A 12,569-nucleotide genomic window follows, 5' to 3' on the forward strand; every position below is an offset into this window, starting at 1 on the left:
CAGGACTGGCCTAGGGGTATTTTAAAGGGGTTTTAAATTAAATTTTTAGTAGAAGCGGCCAAATTTAAATAGTTATTTTTAATCTTTTTTAAAGTTTGTATTGTATTATATCATTGTTTTAAACTGGCTGTAAGCCGCCCTGAGTCCTCCGGGAGAAGGGCGGGGTATAAATTTAATAAAATCTAAATCTAAATCTAATTACAGAAGATAGACAAGCATTTTTACTGAACACCAGATGGAGCTGTAACATAACTAGAAGAGCTTTCCATAATATTTCATCGGAGGGCATCTTATAATCTTTAAAACTTTTGCATAATGTATTTCTGGCTTTGTTGCCTTTGTTTAAAGAGCGATACAAATAGTTCTTGAATTACAATCACAGCTGAGTCCAGAATTTTGATTGTAAGTCATTGCAGTTGTAAGCTGAGTCACCATGTAACTGGACTCAATTCTGTAACTGTTTTTATGTTTGTTAAGCAAGTTATTGTTTAACAAGTCATTAAGCAAATCATTTGGTTGTTAAGTGAATCATAAGCTTGTCCAATGGGTGCTTTGTCCAACAGACATTATATATGGTGTCTCCTTTTATCCACTATGCATTTTAAGGGACTAGTTCTCTGTTCTAATTTTCAGGCTGACAGGTTCTTTCAGAGGCGTGCTTGGCTGAATCACAAAGAAACCCTCCTACACTAATACTGTATACTAACATAATCCAGTTAAAAGAAACTTAATTGGTATGCAATATTCCCTGCAATTTCAGTATTCTAAAAATGAATGGTCTCAGTAAATACCAGATGGTAACATGCACTAATTAATCAGGCTAGCTCAATGAATGAGCCTATTAAAATGAATGCACCTATTAAACCTGTGTTTTTAATGCCTGCCTTTAAAGGAATGCTTGATTCATTTAGTGAGCAATATAGACAAGTGTGTGCTGAGGTCATCTGACAGTGCAAAATTATCTCATCAATTTCTATCAATAGGTATTTCAGGCCAATACAAATCTTAATTTTGTTTTTATTCAACTGAAGAAAATGTTGGACCCTTTTTTTCTTCCACGGTTTGGGAGGAGTTTCCTAGTACTGGCATGTTCCAGAATGCTCTGCAGGCATTAAACGTCATCCCTGACAGCTCTCTGTATAGCTAGCTAATCACTATTCAGAGCAATAAAAGGCTCTTATAAGAACCCAGCCTTTCATCAGCATTTCTAGTGGAAAAAGAAGCTATGGTTCATTATCAGACCAAAATTGCAGAATGATCAGTTAAGATTTGGACTCTAGGAAAAAAACCTTGCATTTTAGAAAAAACAGCACAAGTACATGCAAATAACGAAAGGGCACAGTATAAGTATCTTTAAACATCTTTTTTTAATTTCTAATTTGAGAACATGATTTATTGACTTATTTGGCAATACATGCAGGTTTTTGGAACAGCAGTATTACCCAGAGCTGTATGAAAACCATTTGCAATGGTACTTATGATCTTAGTTCAGCTTTCAACCTGCAAAGGTTGTAAATGTGAGGATGGGCATAATTACTTTTTTCATCATTTTTGTAACTGTGAATGTCCACTAAACAAGGCAGTCATTCAATGAGGACCATCTGTACTACACTCTGGATATAATCAATTTATAGGAACTTTGCCTTCTCCTTTGTCTTATACAATAGCCTGAATAGATGTCAGATATTTTCTAATACAATGATTATTTTTAACACCTAAATATACTTGTAACATAAGATTAGTATATACTGGCATAGAAAAGGTGCATTCCATGCTCACAAAAAGAAAATCTTTCCTGATTATTAAAAACAAATTTAATTCAGTATTACATTTCATAAACTACACCCCATTTCATCAGCATAATAAAAGTGTTATTCCAGTTACCCATATATGCACATATGATTCACTGGGTGGGGTTGAGAGAGGTTTAGTTTAAGACACAGTTGAAAAAGAATCTGGAAATCTATTACTTTCATTCTATCCACTATGGATTGATATTGCCATTTTTCTTCTGATTAAATAAAATTAAATCACAAAACGTTTAAATGCATTTTAGAATGAAGTCAATAGAAGAATGCAACTCACAGGCAGAAAGCCAAAAAGAAAAAAATATGTGTGAGAGATTGGAAGAGACAAGAACTAATGTTATATGTACAAAGTTATTATATAAGTCCTGGTTCAATGTGAACATTTCATTATATAAGGGAAAACACATTTGATTTCAGAGAAGCAAACATCAGCCTATTTAAAATACTTACAGCATATCTTAATGCAATTTGTCTTGCAATCTATTGTTGCTGAACATTCTAAAACCTCTCAATGGGCCAAGATGTTCACACAGTCATTCTGTTCAAGTACATTTGTATATTTGCCTTATTTTTGGGAAGCATTTTTTCTTATATAGATTAGCAGTCTCATCATGCTCTTCTGGAGTCATATCTCAGGTTTATTATGATGACTACTATTAAATATATATTCAAAATCATCTTCAGTTTGTTTTCTGATGACTGACACACCAACATCTCCCATAATTTTATAAGGGGACTCTTAACCCTCTGCCTTGTTCCAGTATTCAGGGTCCAATACATCTCATTTTTTTATATATTGCTCCTGGAAAAAGGTATCTCGATCTGGAATAAAATCTCATCAGTATGCTGAGGACATGAAAGCCACAGACTCCAAAAGTCAAAGCCAGAAACCAACGTTTCTATAAATGTCATAACTGCTCTCATTGCTTTCCCCAAGAGAATCCTTGCTCTATATGAAATAATGGTGATGGACAAGGCAGTTTCTAATAGCAACTACCGGCAGCATGCTGCATTCCATAAAATTTAAGGTTTAAAATTCAGGTTAATACTGTTCTGAATTTAAATCATTCTATGTTGCCTCATCCAATTCTTCTTTCCTTTTATGATATTCCCCTGCTTGTGATCACCAAAGGTATGATACTCCTCTTCCTGTGATCACTGATCCTGCTAATTCTTCCAGAACTTCATCAACTTTGCTTCTTCAGTTATTTTAATTCCTTACTCTCTCCTTCTAGAAATCACTTATGCCTAACCTATGCTATTAAAACATTTCATAATTAAAAAGAATCAATATAAATCCTAATTTATAATGTCAGACTATATATTGTGAGCTGTTTCTCCATGTCCGTCTTAGTTGATATAGTAACTAGATACACACAGTTTTTCTGTTAGCATAATTTTTGCTGTTTCCATTTATACTTTTTGCAGTGTTTATTAAAGAGTTGGAAATGGATACTGTGCTTTTGTCAGCCCTAGAATATATTTTCGTCTCTATTGGAAACTGAATCAAATCAACAGAAGAAGATAAGTTAACTGGAGAGCAAACTATAGAGCTTTGAAAGCAAAAGTTTAAAAAAGTGTCAGTGATACAGGATATGAAGGAAAACTAGAACTGTGCATCAGTTAGCAGATGCCAGGCCTAACAAATACTTGCTGTAACACACACACTTGTTGATATTCCTGATGCAGATTTTCTGAACAGTCAGTGAAAACCCAGAAAAAGTATTAATCATATGATAGAATTGGCTGAAGACATTTCTTAACTGCTATTATTCTTCAGTCAAATTGCATTAGTTGTCAATCATATCTATCCAAATGCTTGCATTAATATCTTAATTATGATTGCTGAAAGGGCCAGGGAAGGATGGAGCCCAGACTGGAAGACTGGGCTTGTTCTGATAATGATGAACTATTCTCAGGCACTCTTACGTGTCATGATCTTTCTTTTAACACACATAGTCCTCAAGTAGTGGCAATTGGAAATTGCAGTTCTGCCATTAAGCAAAGCAGTTGCTAAGTAGGAAATCATCCACACTCTCCCTTTGGAATGCACACACGTGCTAGGATAATCAGCAAGGAGGGAATTAATGTTTGTATTCACATTCATTGCAGAGGAAGGGATTACAAGAGAGAAAGCAGGCACATGGTGGGGAAATACATTTTGAAAGCAATATGCTAGTGCCATCAACCCTGTGGTGTGCTTGCTTTCTCTCTTGTAATCTCTTTCTTTCCACCTCTCTACTCTGCCAGGGGAGGAAAAAAAACAACAGGTCAAGCACAGGACAATGCACACTGACTGAAATGGCAATCATGTGACTAAGGGACACTGTGAAGAGTGTAAATGTGGGCATTTGTTACAAAACTTTTCAGCACTGTTGTAACTCTGAACACTTACTGGAGGAGGTAGTTGGTAAGTGGAGACTATCTGTTTTGTATTCCTGAGATTGCTATAGCTTAATGCTATTTTAAACATTTCTTAAGTATATCTTAATATTTATTACAATCCCATCAATATATAAATAAAATAATGCAATCAAAGTTTGTTGCAGAGGTTGGGAGCTACTTTGCACAAAAGGTTTATAACAACCAATGTGTAAAGTATGTATGTGCACTCATTCCAGCATTGTCAAATTAAAAACAATACTGTTAAAAAACAATACACTTTAAAAAAACCGCTATACTGTGATGTAACAAGTTTATATTTAAAACTGCTAGACCAAGTTTAAGCCTATGTAGAAATACTTTCTCCTCTAGCCTACTTTGGGTATCTTTCCATTTCCTACTTACTAAGGATTTAAGTACAGCTGGATCTGATGATAGACAAAACTCTTAAAATTTTTATCCTTTCCGATAAAAGTATATATTATTACCAAATATAGATTTAGAAGTTTAGTTTCTCCCTATGAGTCAAGTGGAAAAAATGTTATTGCAATCATAGAACCCACCTAGTAAAATGTATCCAAACCAAAGTATTTTCATACAATACCCTCCAGTAGTTCTCAAGAAGAAAAAAAAAACTTAAAAATAGCAGCTTTTTACCATTTCCTGTCCAAATTGTACACTTTTTAATCATCTGAGAAAGTGCTGCCCAAATGGTACGCCTGACCCCTTCCCATGCTACAAGGAAATCTTCCCATGCAGCATCATCTAGCACTTAAACGACAGCTAGCAACTATTTTTACAGTAGCCTTGCTCAGCCAAGAGAATTGTCTGAAATCATTTCCTTTGTTTTAAGAGAATGCACCTAGTCTGAACCACATCCAAATATGTCAGCCAGCAAAAACTACATCCCTTCAAGTTATGTTTTCTAAAAGTTTATAGAAGGATTAAATAATCAAACAACATTTTTACAAGCATTATAAAGTTCTTACCAGAATTGTCTACAATTTATCCTACTTGTTTTAAAGATAATAAAACATAGGTAAAAGATTGCATTTCATATAAATAATTTTAAAGTTTCCACATTATAATACAATAATATAATATTTATATTCTCCCTCTGCAACTTGTAGAACTCTAGGTGGTTGCTGAGAGAACATGTCCCCTGAGAATGGCATGTGTGGATATTTCTATGCATGTATATCACTTGATTATTTCTAGCTGATTTTATCTGAAATGCTTCTAGAATGAGTGGTTGTTGAAAGTTGTAATGATGCTGAAAAAGGATACTTTGGACCAGTCCTCAAAATTGTGGCTGCCAAAGCATCCCCATGACTGTGATTTGGGCGCTTGGCAACGGGCGCACATTTGCAACCTCTCAGTCACAAGTTGTACTTCATGACCCATGGTGATTCATTTAATGACCATAGCTGGAACTCATGTAAGGCAGTGCAGTCACATAACTTTCACTTAATGACCACATCCCTTAGCCAGTCCCAAGTAAGTGAGGACTACTTGTACTAGCTCCAAGGGCAACCATATCAAGTAAAAGACAAAAGCAGAACATTTCCACTAAGCAACTGCCACAACAACCAACTAAATCAATACCTCTTATAAGAAGTAGGAGACTCATTAGCCCTAGCTCTATTGGAAATGAATATAATGCTGTGGGAATTTCTATTCCATTAACGTTAAGTTCATGTTTATGAAACAGCATTTAGATGTCCATGAATAATTTATTTAAAATAATGAAACACTGAGTGGGATCTGTGAAAAAAACACTGTAAGCTTGACCTACTCTTTTATACAGTGTCATCATTTTAATACTATTTTGTAGCAATATTTGCATCCTCAGTTTAATGAATGGTGCAAAATAACACTAAGTGCTAGGAGGAAGCACCAGGGATTTTCTATCTTTACAGCTGCTTTTCTCTTTCTATTCATTATGATTTTCTGTTGGATAACCCAGGGAACAAATGCAGCAATTTGAATTAGATTTTCATTTCTCTGGCATGAAGCAAGTAGGTAAGAAACTACTCCATTCCAATTCTCAATCCTGATACATTTCTTTGGAACTTCAGGATTCTCTAAAGCTGGTTCTCCAACAAAACAATATATTGACATTTATATACAATACCATGATGGGAAGTCTACGTCCCTCTAAAAGCTTCCAGTAGATTATAAATATATTTATAAATGACATATCTGGAAATCCAGTGGTTATTGTATGGAATTGTTTGTCTATTTTATTTCTGAGCTAAAGATTAAAATTATGCAGTAGAACAGTGACATTCTAGACAAATAAATATACAATATTCTTAACTATACCTGAATATGTGGCACAAAATTATGCATATATTAGCACTGGTTTTCAGTTGGCGTCTGAATTTAAGGGATCATCATGAATCCTTTGTAGCATTTGCTTTTCTTATTTAAAGATTACCAAGATTTTTTCCTCCCCTGTGGAGACAAAACAAGAAATAAATTTGATTAATAAACAAACAGGTGTATTAACATATTATCTGTAATTTTCTTCTACAATGTTAAATAATATATTCTTAAATACCAAATCTTTTAAATTCATTTTGAAACAAAATTTTAAACTTTGTCTAAAATGACATTTTAATGGCTAGGGTTAGATTAGGGTAGGCAATTTTCAGAACATGGCTACCAATAAGGCATTCACTTATTTTTGGTGTGAGCGATAATGGTCTAAAAACAATGACTATGCTTAGCTTGCTCAAGGGAACAGAAGGGGATGACAATGAAAAAAACTGATGAAGAGCAGCAAGGATATCCCTGAGATATCCCTAGAAGAACCACACTGGGAACAGGTTGGATGTGGAGCATTTGTATATATAGTCATCAATAAGTCAGGCTTAATTCAATGGCATCTAACTATTTTTGCATTAATTATCTACCCTAGTTTGAAATTTGGTACGTAGCAGCATTGTGATTTTGTGACATGTAAGAGATTGCACTAGCTCTATTTTTTAAACTTTTAATAGATTATTTCCAATTAATTTTTGCTAGCAGTTCATTTGAAATAAAAAATAAAAGCAATTATCAAAACCTTGGGGTGAATCATAATGCAGTATTCCTTATCTAAATATTCTTTATTGAAATAATATTATTTTACATTTATTATACATTCACTTTATCAACTTTGGCTGATGTATCTAGTACACATAATGCAAAAACATTTAATTAATATTGCTGCCCATCTCAGCAAATGACTATGGCGGCAGAAAATATTTTTAAAAGTAAAGAATTAAAATAATACAAATATTAAAAAACATCGCAGACAAGAATAATGACCAAATTAATTACAAAGTGGGTCTTTACATATACTCAGGGACTGTAGGCCCAGGCCTTACGAAAAGCCAGCATGATAAGCTTGTATTTCAGTTTGCATTTAGAAATGACTGGATAACCAAAAATACGTCTACAGGAAAAAACAGCACTATTTTTTTTTTATTTTGAATGGAAGTGCTTCTTAGCTTCTATACATTCTTCCCTTATTAGAATTTTAGCATTTTATTCTATCATAATTGTGCATTTCTGAGCTGCTAAAACATTTGAAGCAGGAAAGTCATATTAACTTATATTAATAGGCATACCCTTTTAATATATAATGAGCAAATATTGAAGATATTGTGACAAAGATCTTATGTTGCTTATCATCAAGAACATAATATATTACTTTATCTATTCCACAGTGACATTGTGTATTGTTTTCATGGTGAAGGCTGCCTTACAAAATGTAAACAAAAATGCAATCCTATCACAATGCAAGAAACAATGTTTACATATAAATATCCAACAGCTTCAGCATTACATCACGAACTGCAGTACACTGAATGTCATGCAAGTATCAACACTAGCTTTCATGACCTTTTTAAAAGCTGTAAGGAGATAAGAAATAATTGAATTATTCCTCACATTACATAAACATAGCTTTAGTGACAAAGGATGGGGCATTAACTTACCACACATCTCTTAAGGATGAGACTGCATCTAACCATTCAGAATTTTCACCTTAAATCCGCAATGCTTCAACAGAACATTTGCATGGCAACTGTTACTAACAGAGTCTTTAAAAGCTACAGAAAAATATGTCTTATTATAATGTATCCTACTTATTTCTTCGAGCAGAGATACATCAACCTTAGAAAAAATTCTATGCAGTTACTAGCCTAGAACCCTGAGCAACACAGTACCTTAAATTTTGTATATTATTTAAAAATATAGACACATGGTAATTACTTAATGCTTTGTTTCAAATAATCTATCTTGACAGTTTCAAAGAGAGATTTTTATTAGCGTTTTATGTTAAAGACACAAGAAGGACACCCTATTATGCCACCATTTCCAACAAGATTATGAAGAGACACAACTATTGTTTTCTCTCATTTGGTAGTATTATACTTTAGATAAAATGTAGCACACTCTGCTTTTAGTGCAGTTTACATTTTGTCCCAATTCTGTAAACAAATGATATGTCTTTATGAAAGTATAAATGCAATGGCATAGTACAATGAATTATCTGCTTAAGATGCACTAATTTTATTTGTGCTGAATTACTCAGCTTTCAAAACAGTATTCAGGTTATACTTTATGATCACAGAACCTTTAACTTTACATTAGATACTGAAATAAAGATGTATAATTCCTCTATATATTGAAATAAAGCTAACATGATTAAATTAAACCTACACTGAAGTTAACTTTCTTAAAAGTTACACATCAAGAAACTTACAATACTGTAGTCAATAAAAATATTAATTTGAGGAAATCTTAATAATGAAATCCACAAAATATAATTAAACAATTCCTTCTAATATTTCAAAAAAGTGTCATTCTAAGTCAGCAGTAAATTATATGGTTCAAAATAAATTATAATAATTAATAAATAATTTGAGAAAACAGCATATTTGGCTAAATCTACAATAAGATAAATACCATATAATGAATAGAAAATTGTTACAGAAAATACAACTTTATGGGTAACTCTTTTCTAACATATCTGAGAACTGAAAACTTTTGCCAGGACTATTTTTGGTCTGTTTAATCCATTAGTAGTTTTCTATTTTAAAAAGTTATTTAATTAATATTTTCAGAAGAAACAAACTATTGGTGCAAAATTTAATACAGAACAATATTCAGCCTTTTAAATGTAATGTGTCATAAATTAAGAAAGGGCTGTAGATTTTCAAAATAAAACTAGCTCAATACAATTGCTTTAGCTTTGTGGAGTACTTAAATTATGCTTGTTTTGGAAAACATTCACTTCCTTAAGCCAACAGAAACATCTATTGCTTTCTGAAAATTCCTATGGCCAAAATTATGAAAATGACTTATGCAGCTATAAAGGCCCGCATAAAATACTTGTTTCCTTAGTTATCATTGTCCATCAATTATGACTTCTATGTTCTTATAATGCAAGCAGAAAAAGTACATTCTTAACATATGAGAACCAGTCTGCTTTCTATAAGTAGTTAAGAAAGCCTTAAAAAACAAAGCACAATTCTATGTGCGTATATTCAATAATATAATATAAAGAATATTTTGATTTGATCCTAGGAAGTTTTACACTCACGTTTTAAACTCTTTTATAACTCTAAGAATGACAGATTTCTAATTCTTTATAAAATTAAATATTTAATATTTACATAACTTTGAAGTACTTTGGACATTGGCAAAAATGTGTACAGTATTAATTAATCATATCAGATTGATGTTATCTTCTTACTGAAAGGGGGACTAGGACAAATAGATGTTTGCTATATATTGAATACATAACTGAATAAGATCTCCACCAGAGATTCCAGATTGATGTAGTGGTTAAGGCATGGACTAGAAAACAGAGGACCTGTGACTTCTAAACCCACTTTAGCCATGAAAGCCAGTTGAGTGACCTTGGGCCAGTCAGTCTCTGGGCCCACTCCACCCTATAGGGTTGTTCTTGTGGGGAAATAGGATGAAGATGTGTTGGATAGTTCACTGCCTTGAGCTATTTGTAAAAACAAATAATAAAGGTGGGACACAAATAAATAAAAATTATACAGATAAATCCAAGAGAAAGCTAATGTTTCTTGAAATGCTACCCTCTACCTTGCTTCATTTCCCCAAATTCTGAGCACAACACTGAATGTAACATAGTAAAAAAAAAAAAAAGAGAGAGAGAGAGAAACCCTTGCTGCTCTAAAACAATCTTGGCTTCCTTTTGGTCCCTTAGTTAGGTATGTTGCAATCTACAGGACTATAACCATTGAGGAGTGTTTGGTGCTCTCAGACTTTGGTTGTTTGCAGACGTTTCATTACCCAAACTAGGTAACATCATCAGTGTTAGTAAGGCGTGGGCATGCTCTCAGTTTATATTCTAGTTGCTTGCTGTCAGTGTTAAACTGAGAGCAAACCCTTTTCTTTAGTAGCACTGATGATCTTACCTAGTTTGGGTAAAGAAACATCTGCAAGGAAACAACCAAGCTCAGAGAGCACCAAGGTCTTCACAGTCCTCCTCTCCACAAACCTCCCTCCGTTCTAGCACTGATGACATTACCTAGTCTGGTCATAAAAAGTCTGCAAGAAAACCACCAAGCTCAGGGAAAATCAAGGACCCGACACTTCAACTCTGAATTACAAATATTCTCCTCTATCAATCACTTCCATCACTGGGAGATCAAGGCATCCTCTGAAGCATCTTTGCTGCCAAAAGCAGCAGATTAAAAAACAAAACAAAAACACCTTCTTAAAGAGCAACTAAGGGACAGTCCCAGAACTTCAAAGCAGGAGGACGAACCCCATTCAACCCAAGGACCTTATACCCCACGAGCAATAAACACAGATATAAAAATTACAGAGGAGATAAGTTTAAAAAGTTGGGCAGCTTTTTATTTTAAAGAGGGCCATTACATTCAAGAATAAAAACCGGATGCACTCTTTTATCCTCTTTCCCGTTTCCATCCCCTTCAACAGCCGGAGACCGTAATAAAATAAAACCTTCCCCCCATCCCCCGGATGCGAGACCCTAAGAAGAAGAGTCAGGTTTTTTTCTTTCTTTCCCCATTTCGGAGTGGGGAAGTTCGGCTGAGGTTGGGGGGGGGGAAAGCCCTAAGAAGCTCGGTTCTGCAAGGGGGCATATTTCTCGCGTCCTAACCACCACCCCCCCGTTTATTGTTTATTTTTTAAAGAAGACCCAGAAAGAAAAAGTAAGAAAGAACCGCATTTCAACCATCTCCCCCCATCCCAAGAAACGGGATGGGGCGAAGTTCAGCTCCCCAGCGGCGGCGGGGGGGAGGTCTGTGAGGAGAAGTGCCAAATTGCCTCAAGGCCATCCGGGGGGGGCTGCTTCCTTTCCTCCCCCTCGATAGGAAGTCGCGCCCGCTGCCCCCTTTTCCCCCCAAGCCGCCTTCGGAGACACCCCCGCCGGGGAGAGGGAAGCTCCGAGCGGGGCAAAAAAAAGAGAGAGAGGGGGCTCCCGTCCTCCCTTCGCCCTCCCCCAGTCCGACCCCTCCCCGGGCCGTCCCACAGCGAAACAAAGCGGCTTCCCCGCCGCTCCTCTCGCCTCTCGGGCCTGTTTTCCTCTCCCGCCTGAGGTAAAACTTTTTCGGAAAGTGAGGGGAAAGGCAGCCAGGCTGACCTGCTCGGGTCCGGGGAGGCGGAGGGCGGCTCTCCGCGGGCGCCGCCGCCGCGAGCGCGCCCGTTCCTTCCCCGCCGGAGAGACTCGGCTCCCGCGCGGCCGCTGCCTCGCTCGCTCGCTGGCGGGCGAAGAACCGGCGGCCTGCCAAGGAGGCAGCGCTCGAGCGCGGCCACGCCCACTCGCGCCCGGCTGCGCGCGCCGCCAACCGCCTCGGCTCGCGCCCGGAGGGGTGGGGGCTGCGGTGGGCGGGGCTAGGGAGGCTGAAAGCGCCGGGGGACAGCGTCAAGGCGAGCGGCGCACGCGTCCCCAATCTCTCTCGTTCTGTCTCTCATTCTCCAGGCGAGGAAAGGGCGTGGCCTCTTCCAGCCACCCAATCAGCTCTTGCCTGCTTTCGGAGTCGGGGTAAGCGTGGAGGGAAGCGGGAGCGTCGGAGACAGAAAAAAAACCAAACCCAACCCCAACCGGAGAACTACGACTCCCAGCATGCTCCGCGTGTCATAGCGCGCGAGATCCTTCCGCCTCGGCCCGAAAAAATAATCCCCCGCTGTTCTTGTGACTAGAATTCCTCTATTTTTTTTTTTTGTTTTGAAATAATTCTCTCGGAACTCGTGTTCGGACAGGCCGGGGACGGAAAGACTGTTTTTTTTTCGCCCCTCCGAGAATAAAAAAAAAAGGAAGAGAGGCGGAGGGATATGAGAGGCGGTGAGAAGGCCGAGTGTCTGATGGGGGGAGCAGAAAGA

At 36.7% G+C, this 12,569-nt stretch overlaps 1 protein-coding gene across 1 annotated transcript in view; it reads right to left on the reverse strand.

Moving 5' to 3' along the window:
- The window catches only part of PEAK1 (pseudopodium enriched atypical kinase 1), a 19,536-nt gene extending 12,905 nt beyond the window's left edge, over positions 1-6,631 (reverse strand). Inside the window, exon 1 of the mRNA XM_029284504.1 lies at positions 6,516-6,631. The gene's annotated coding sequence lies outside the window, so the exon portion shown is untranslated. The remainder of the gene's footprint in view (positions 1-6,515) is intronic.
- Between the last annotated feature and the right edge of the window lie 5,938 nt (positions 6,632-12,569).

Source organism: Protobothrops mucrosquamatus, unplaced genomic scaffold (assembly GCF_001527695.2).
Source record: "Protobothrops mucrosquamatus isolate PMUCROS unplaced genomic scaffold, P.Mucros_1.0 scaffold660, whole genome shotgun sequence".
In the NCBI taxonomy this organism is placed as follows: Eukaryota; Metazoa; Chordata; class Lepidosauria; order Squamata; family Viperidae; genus Protobothrops; species Protobothrops mucrosquamatus.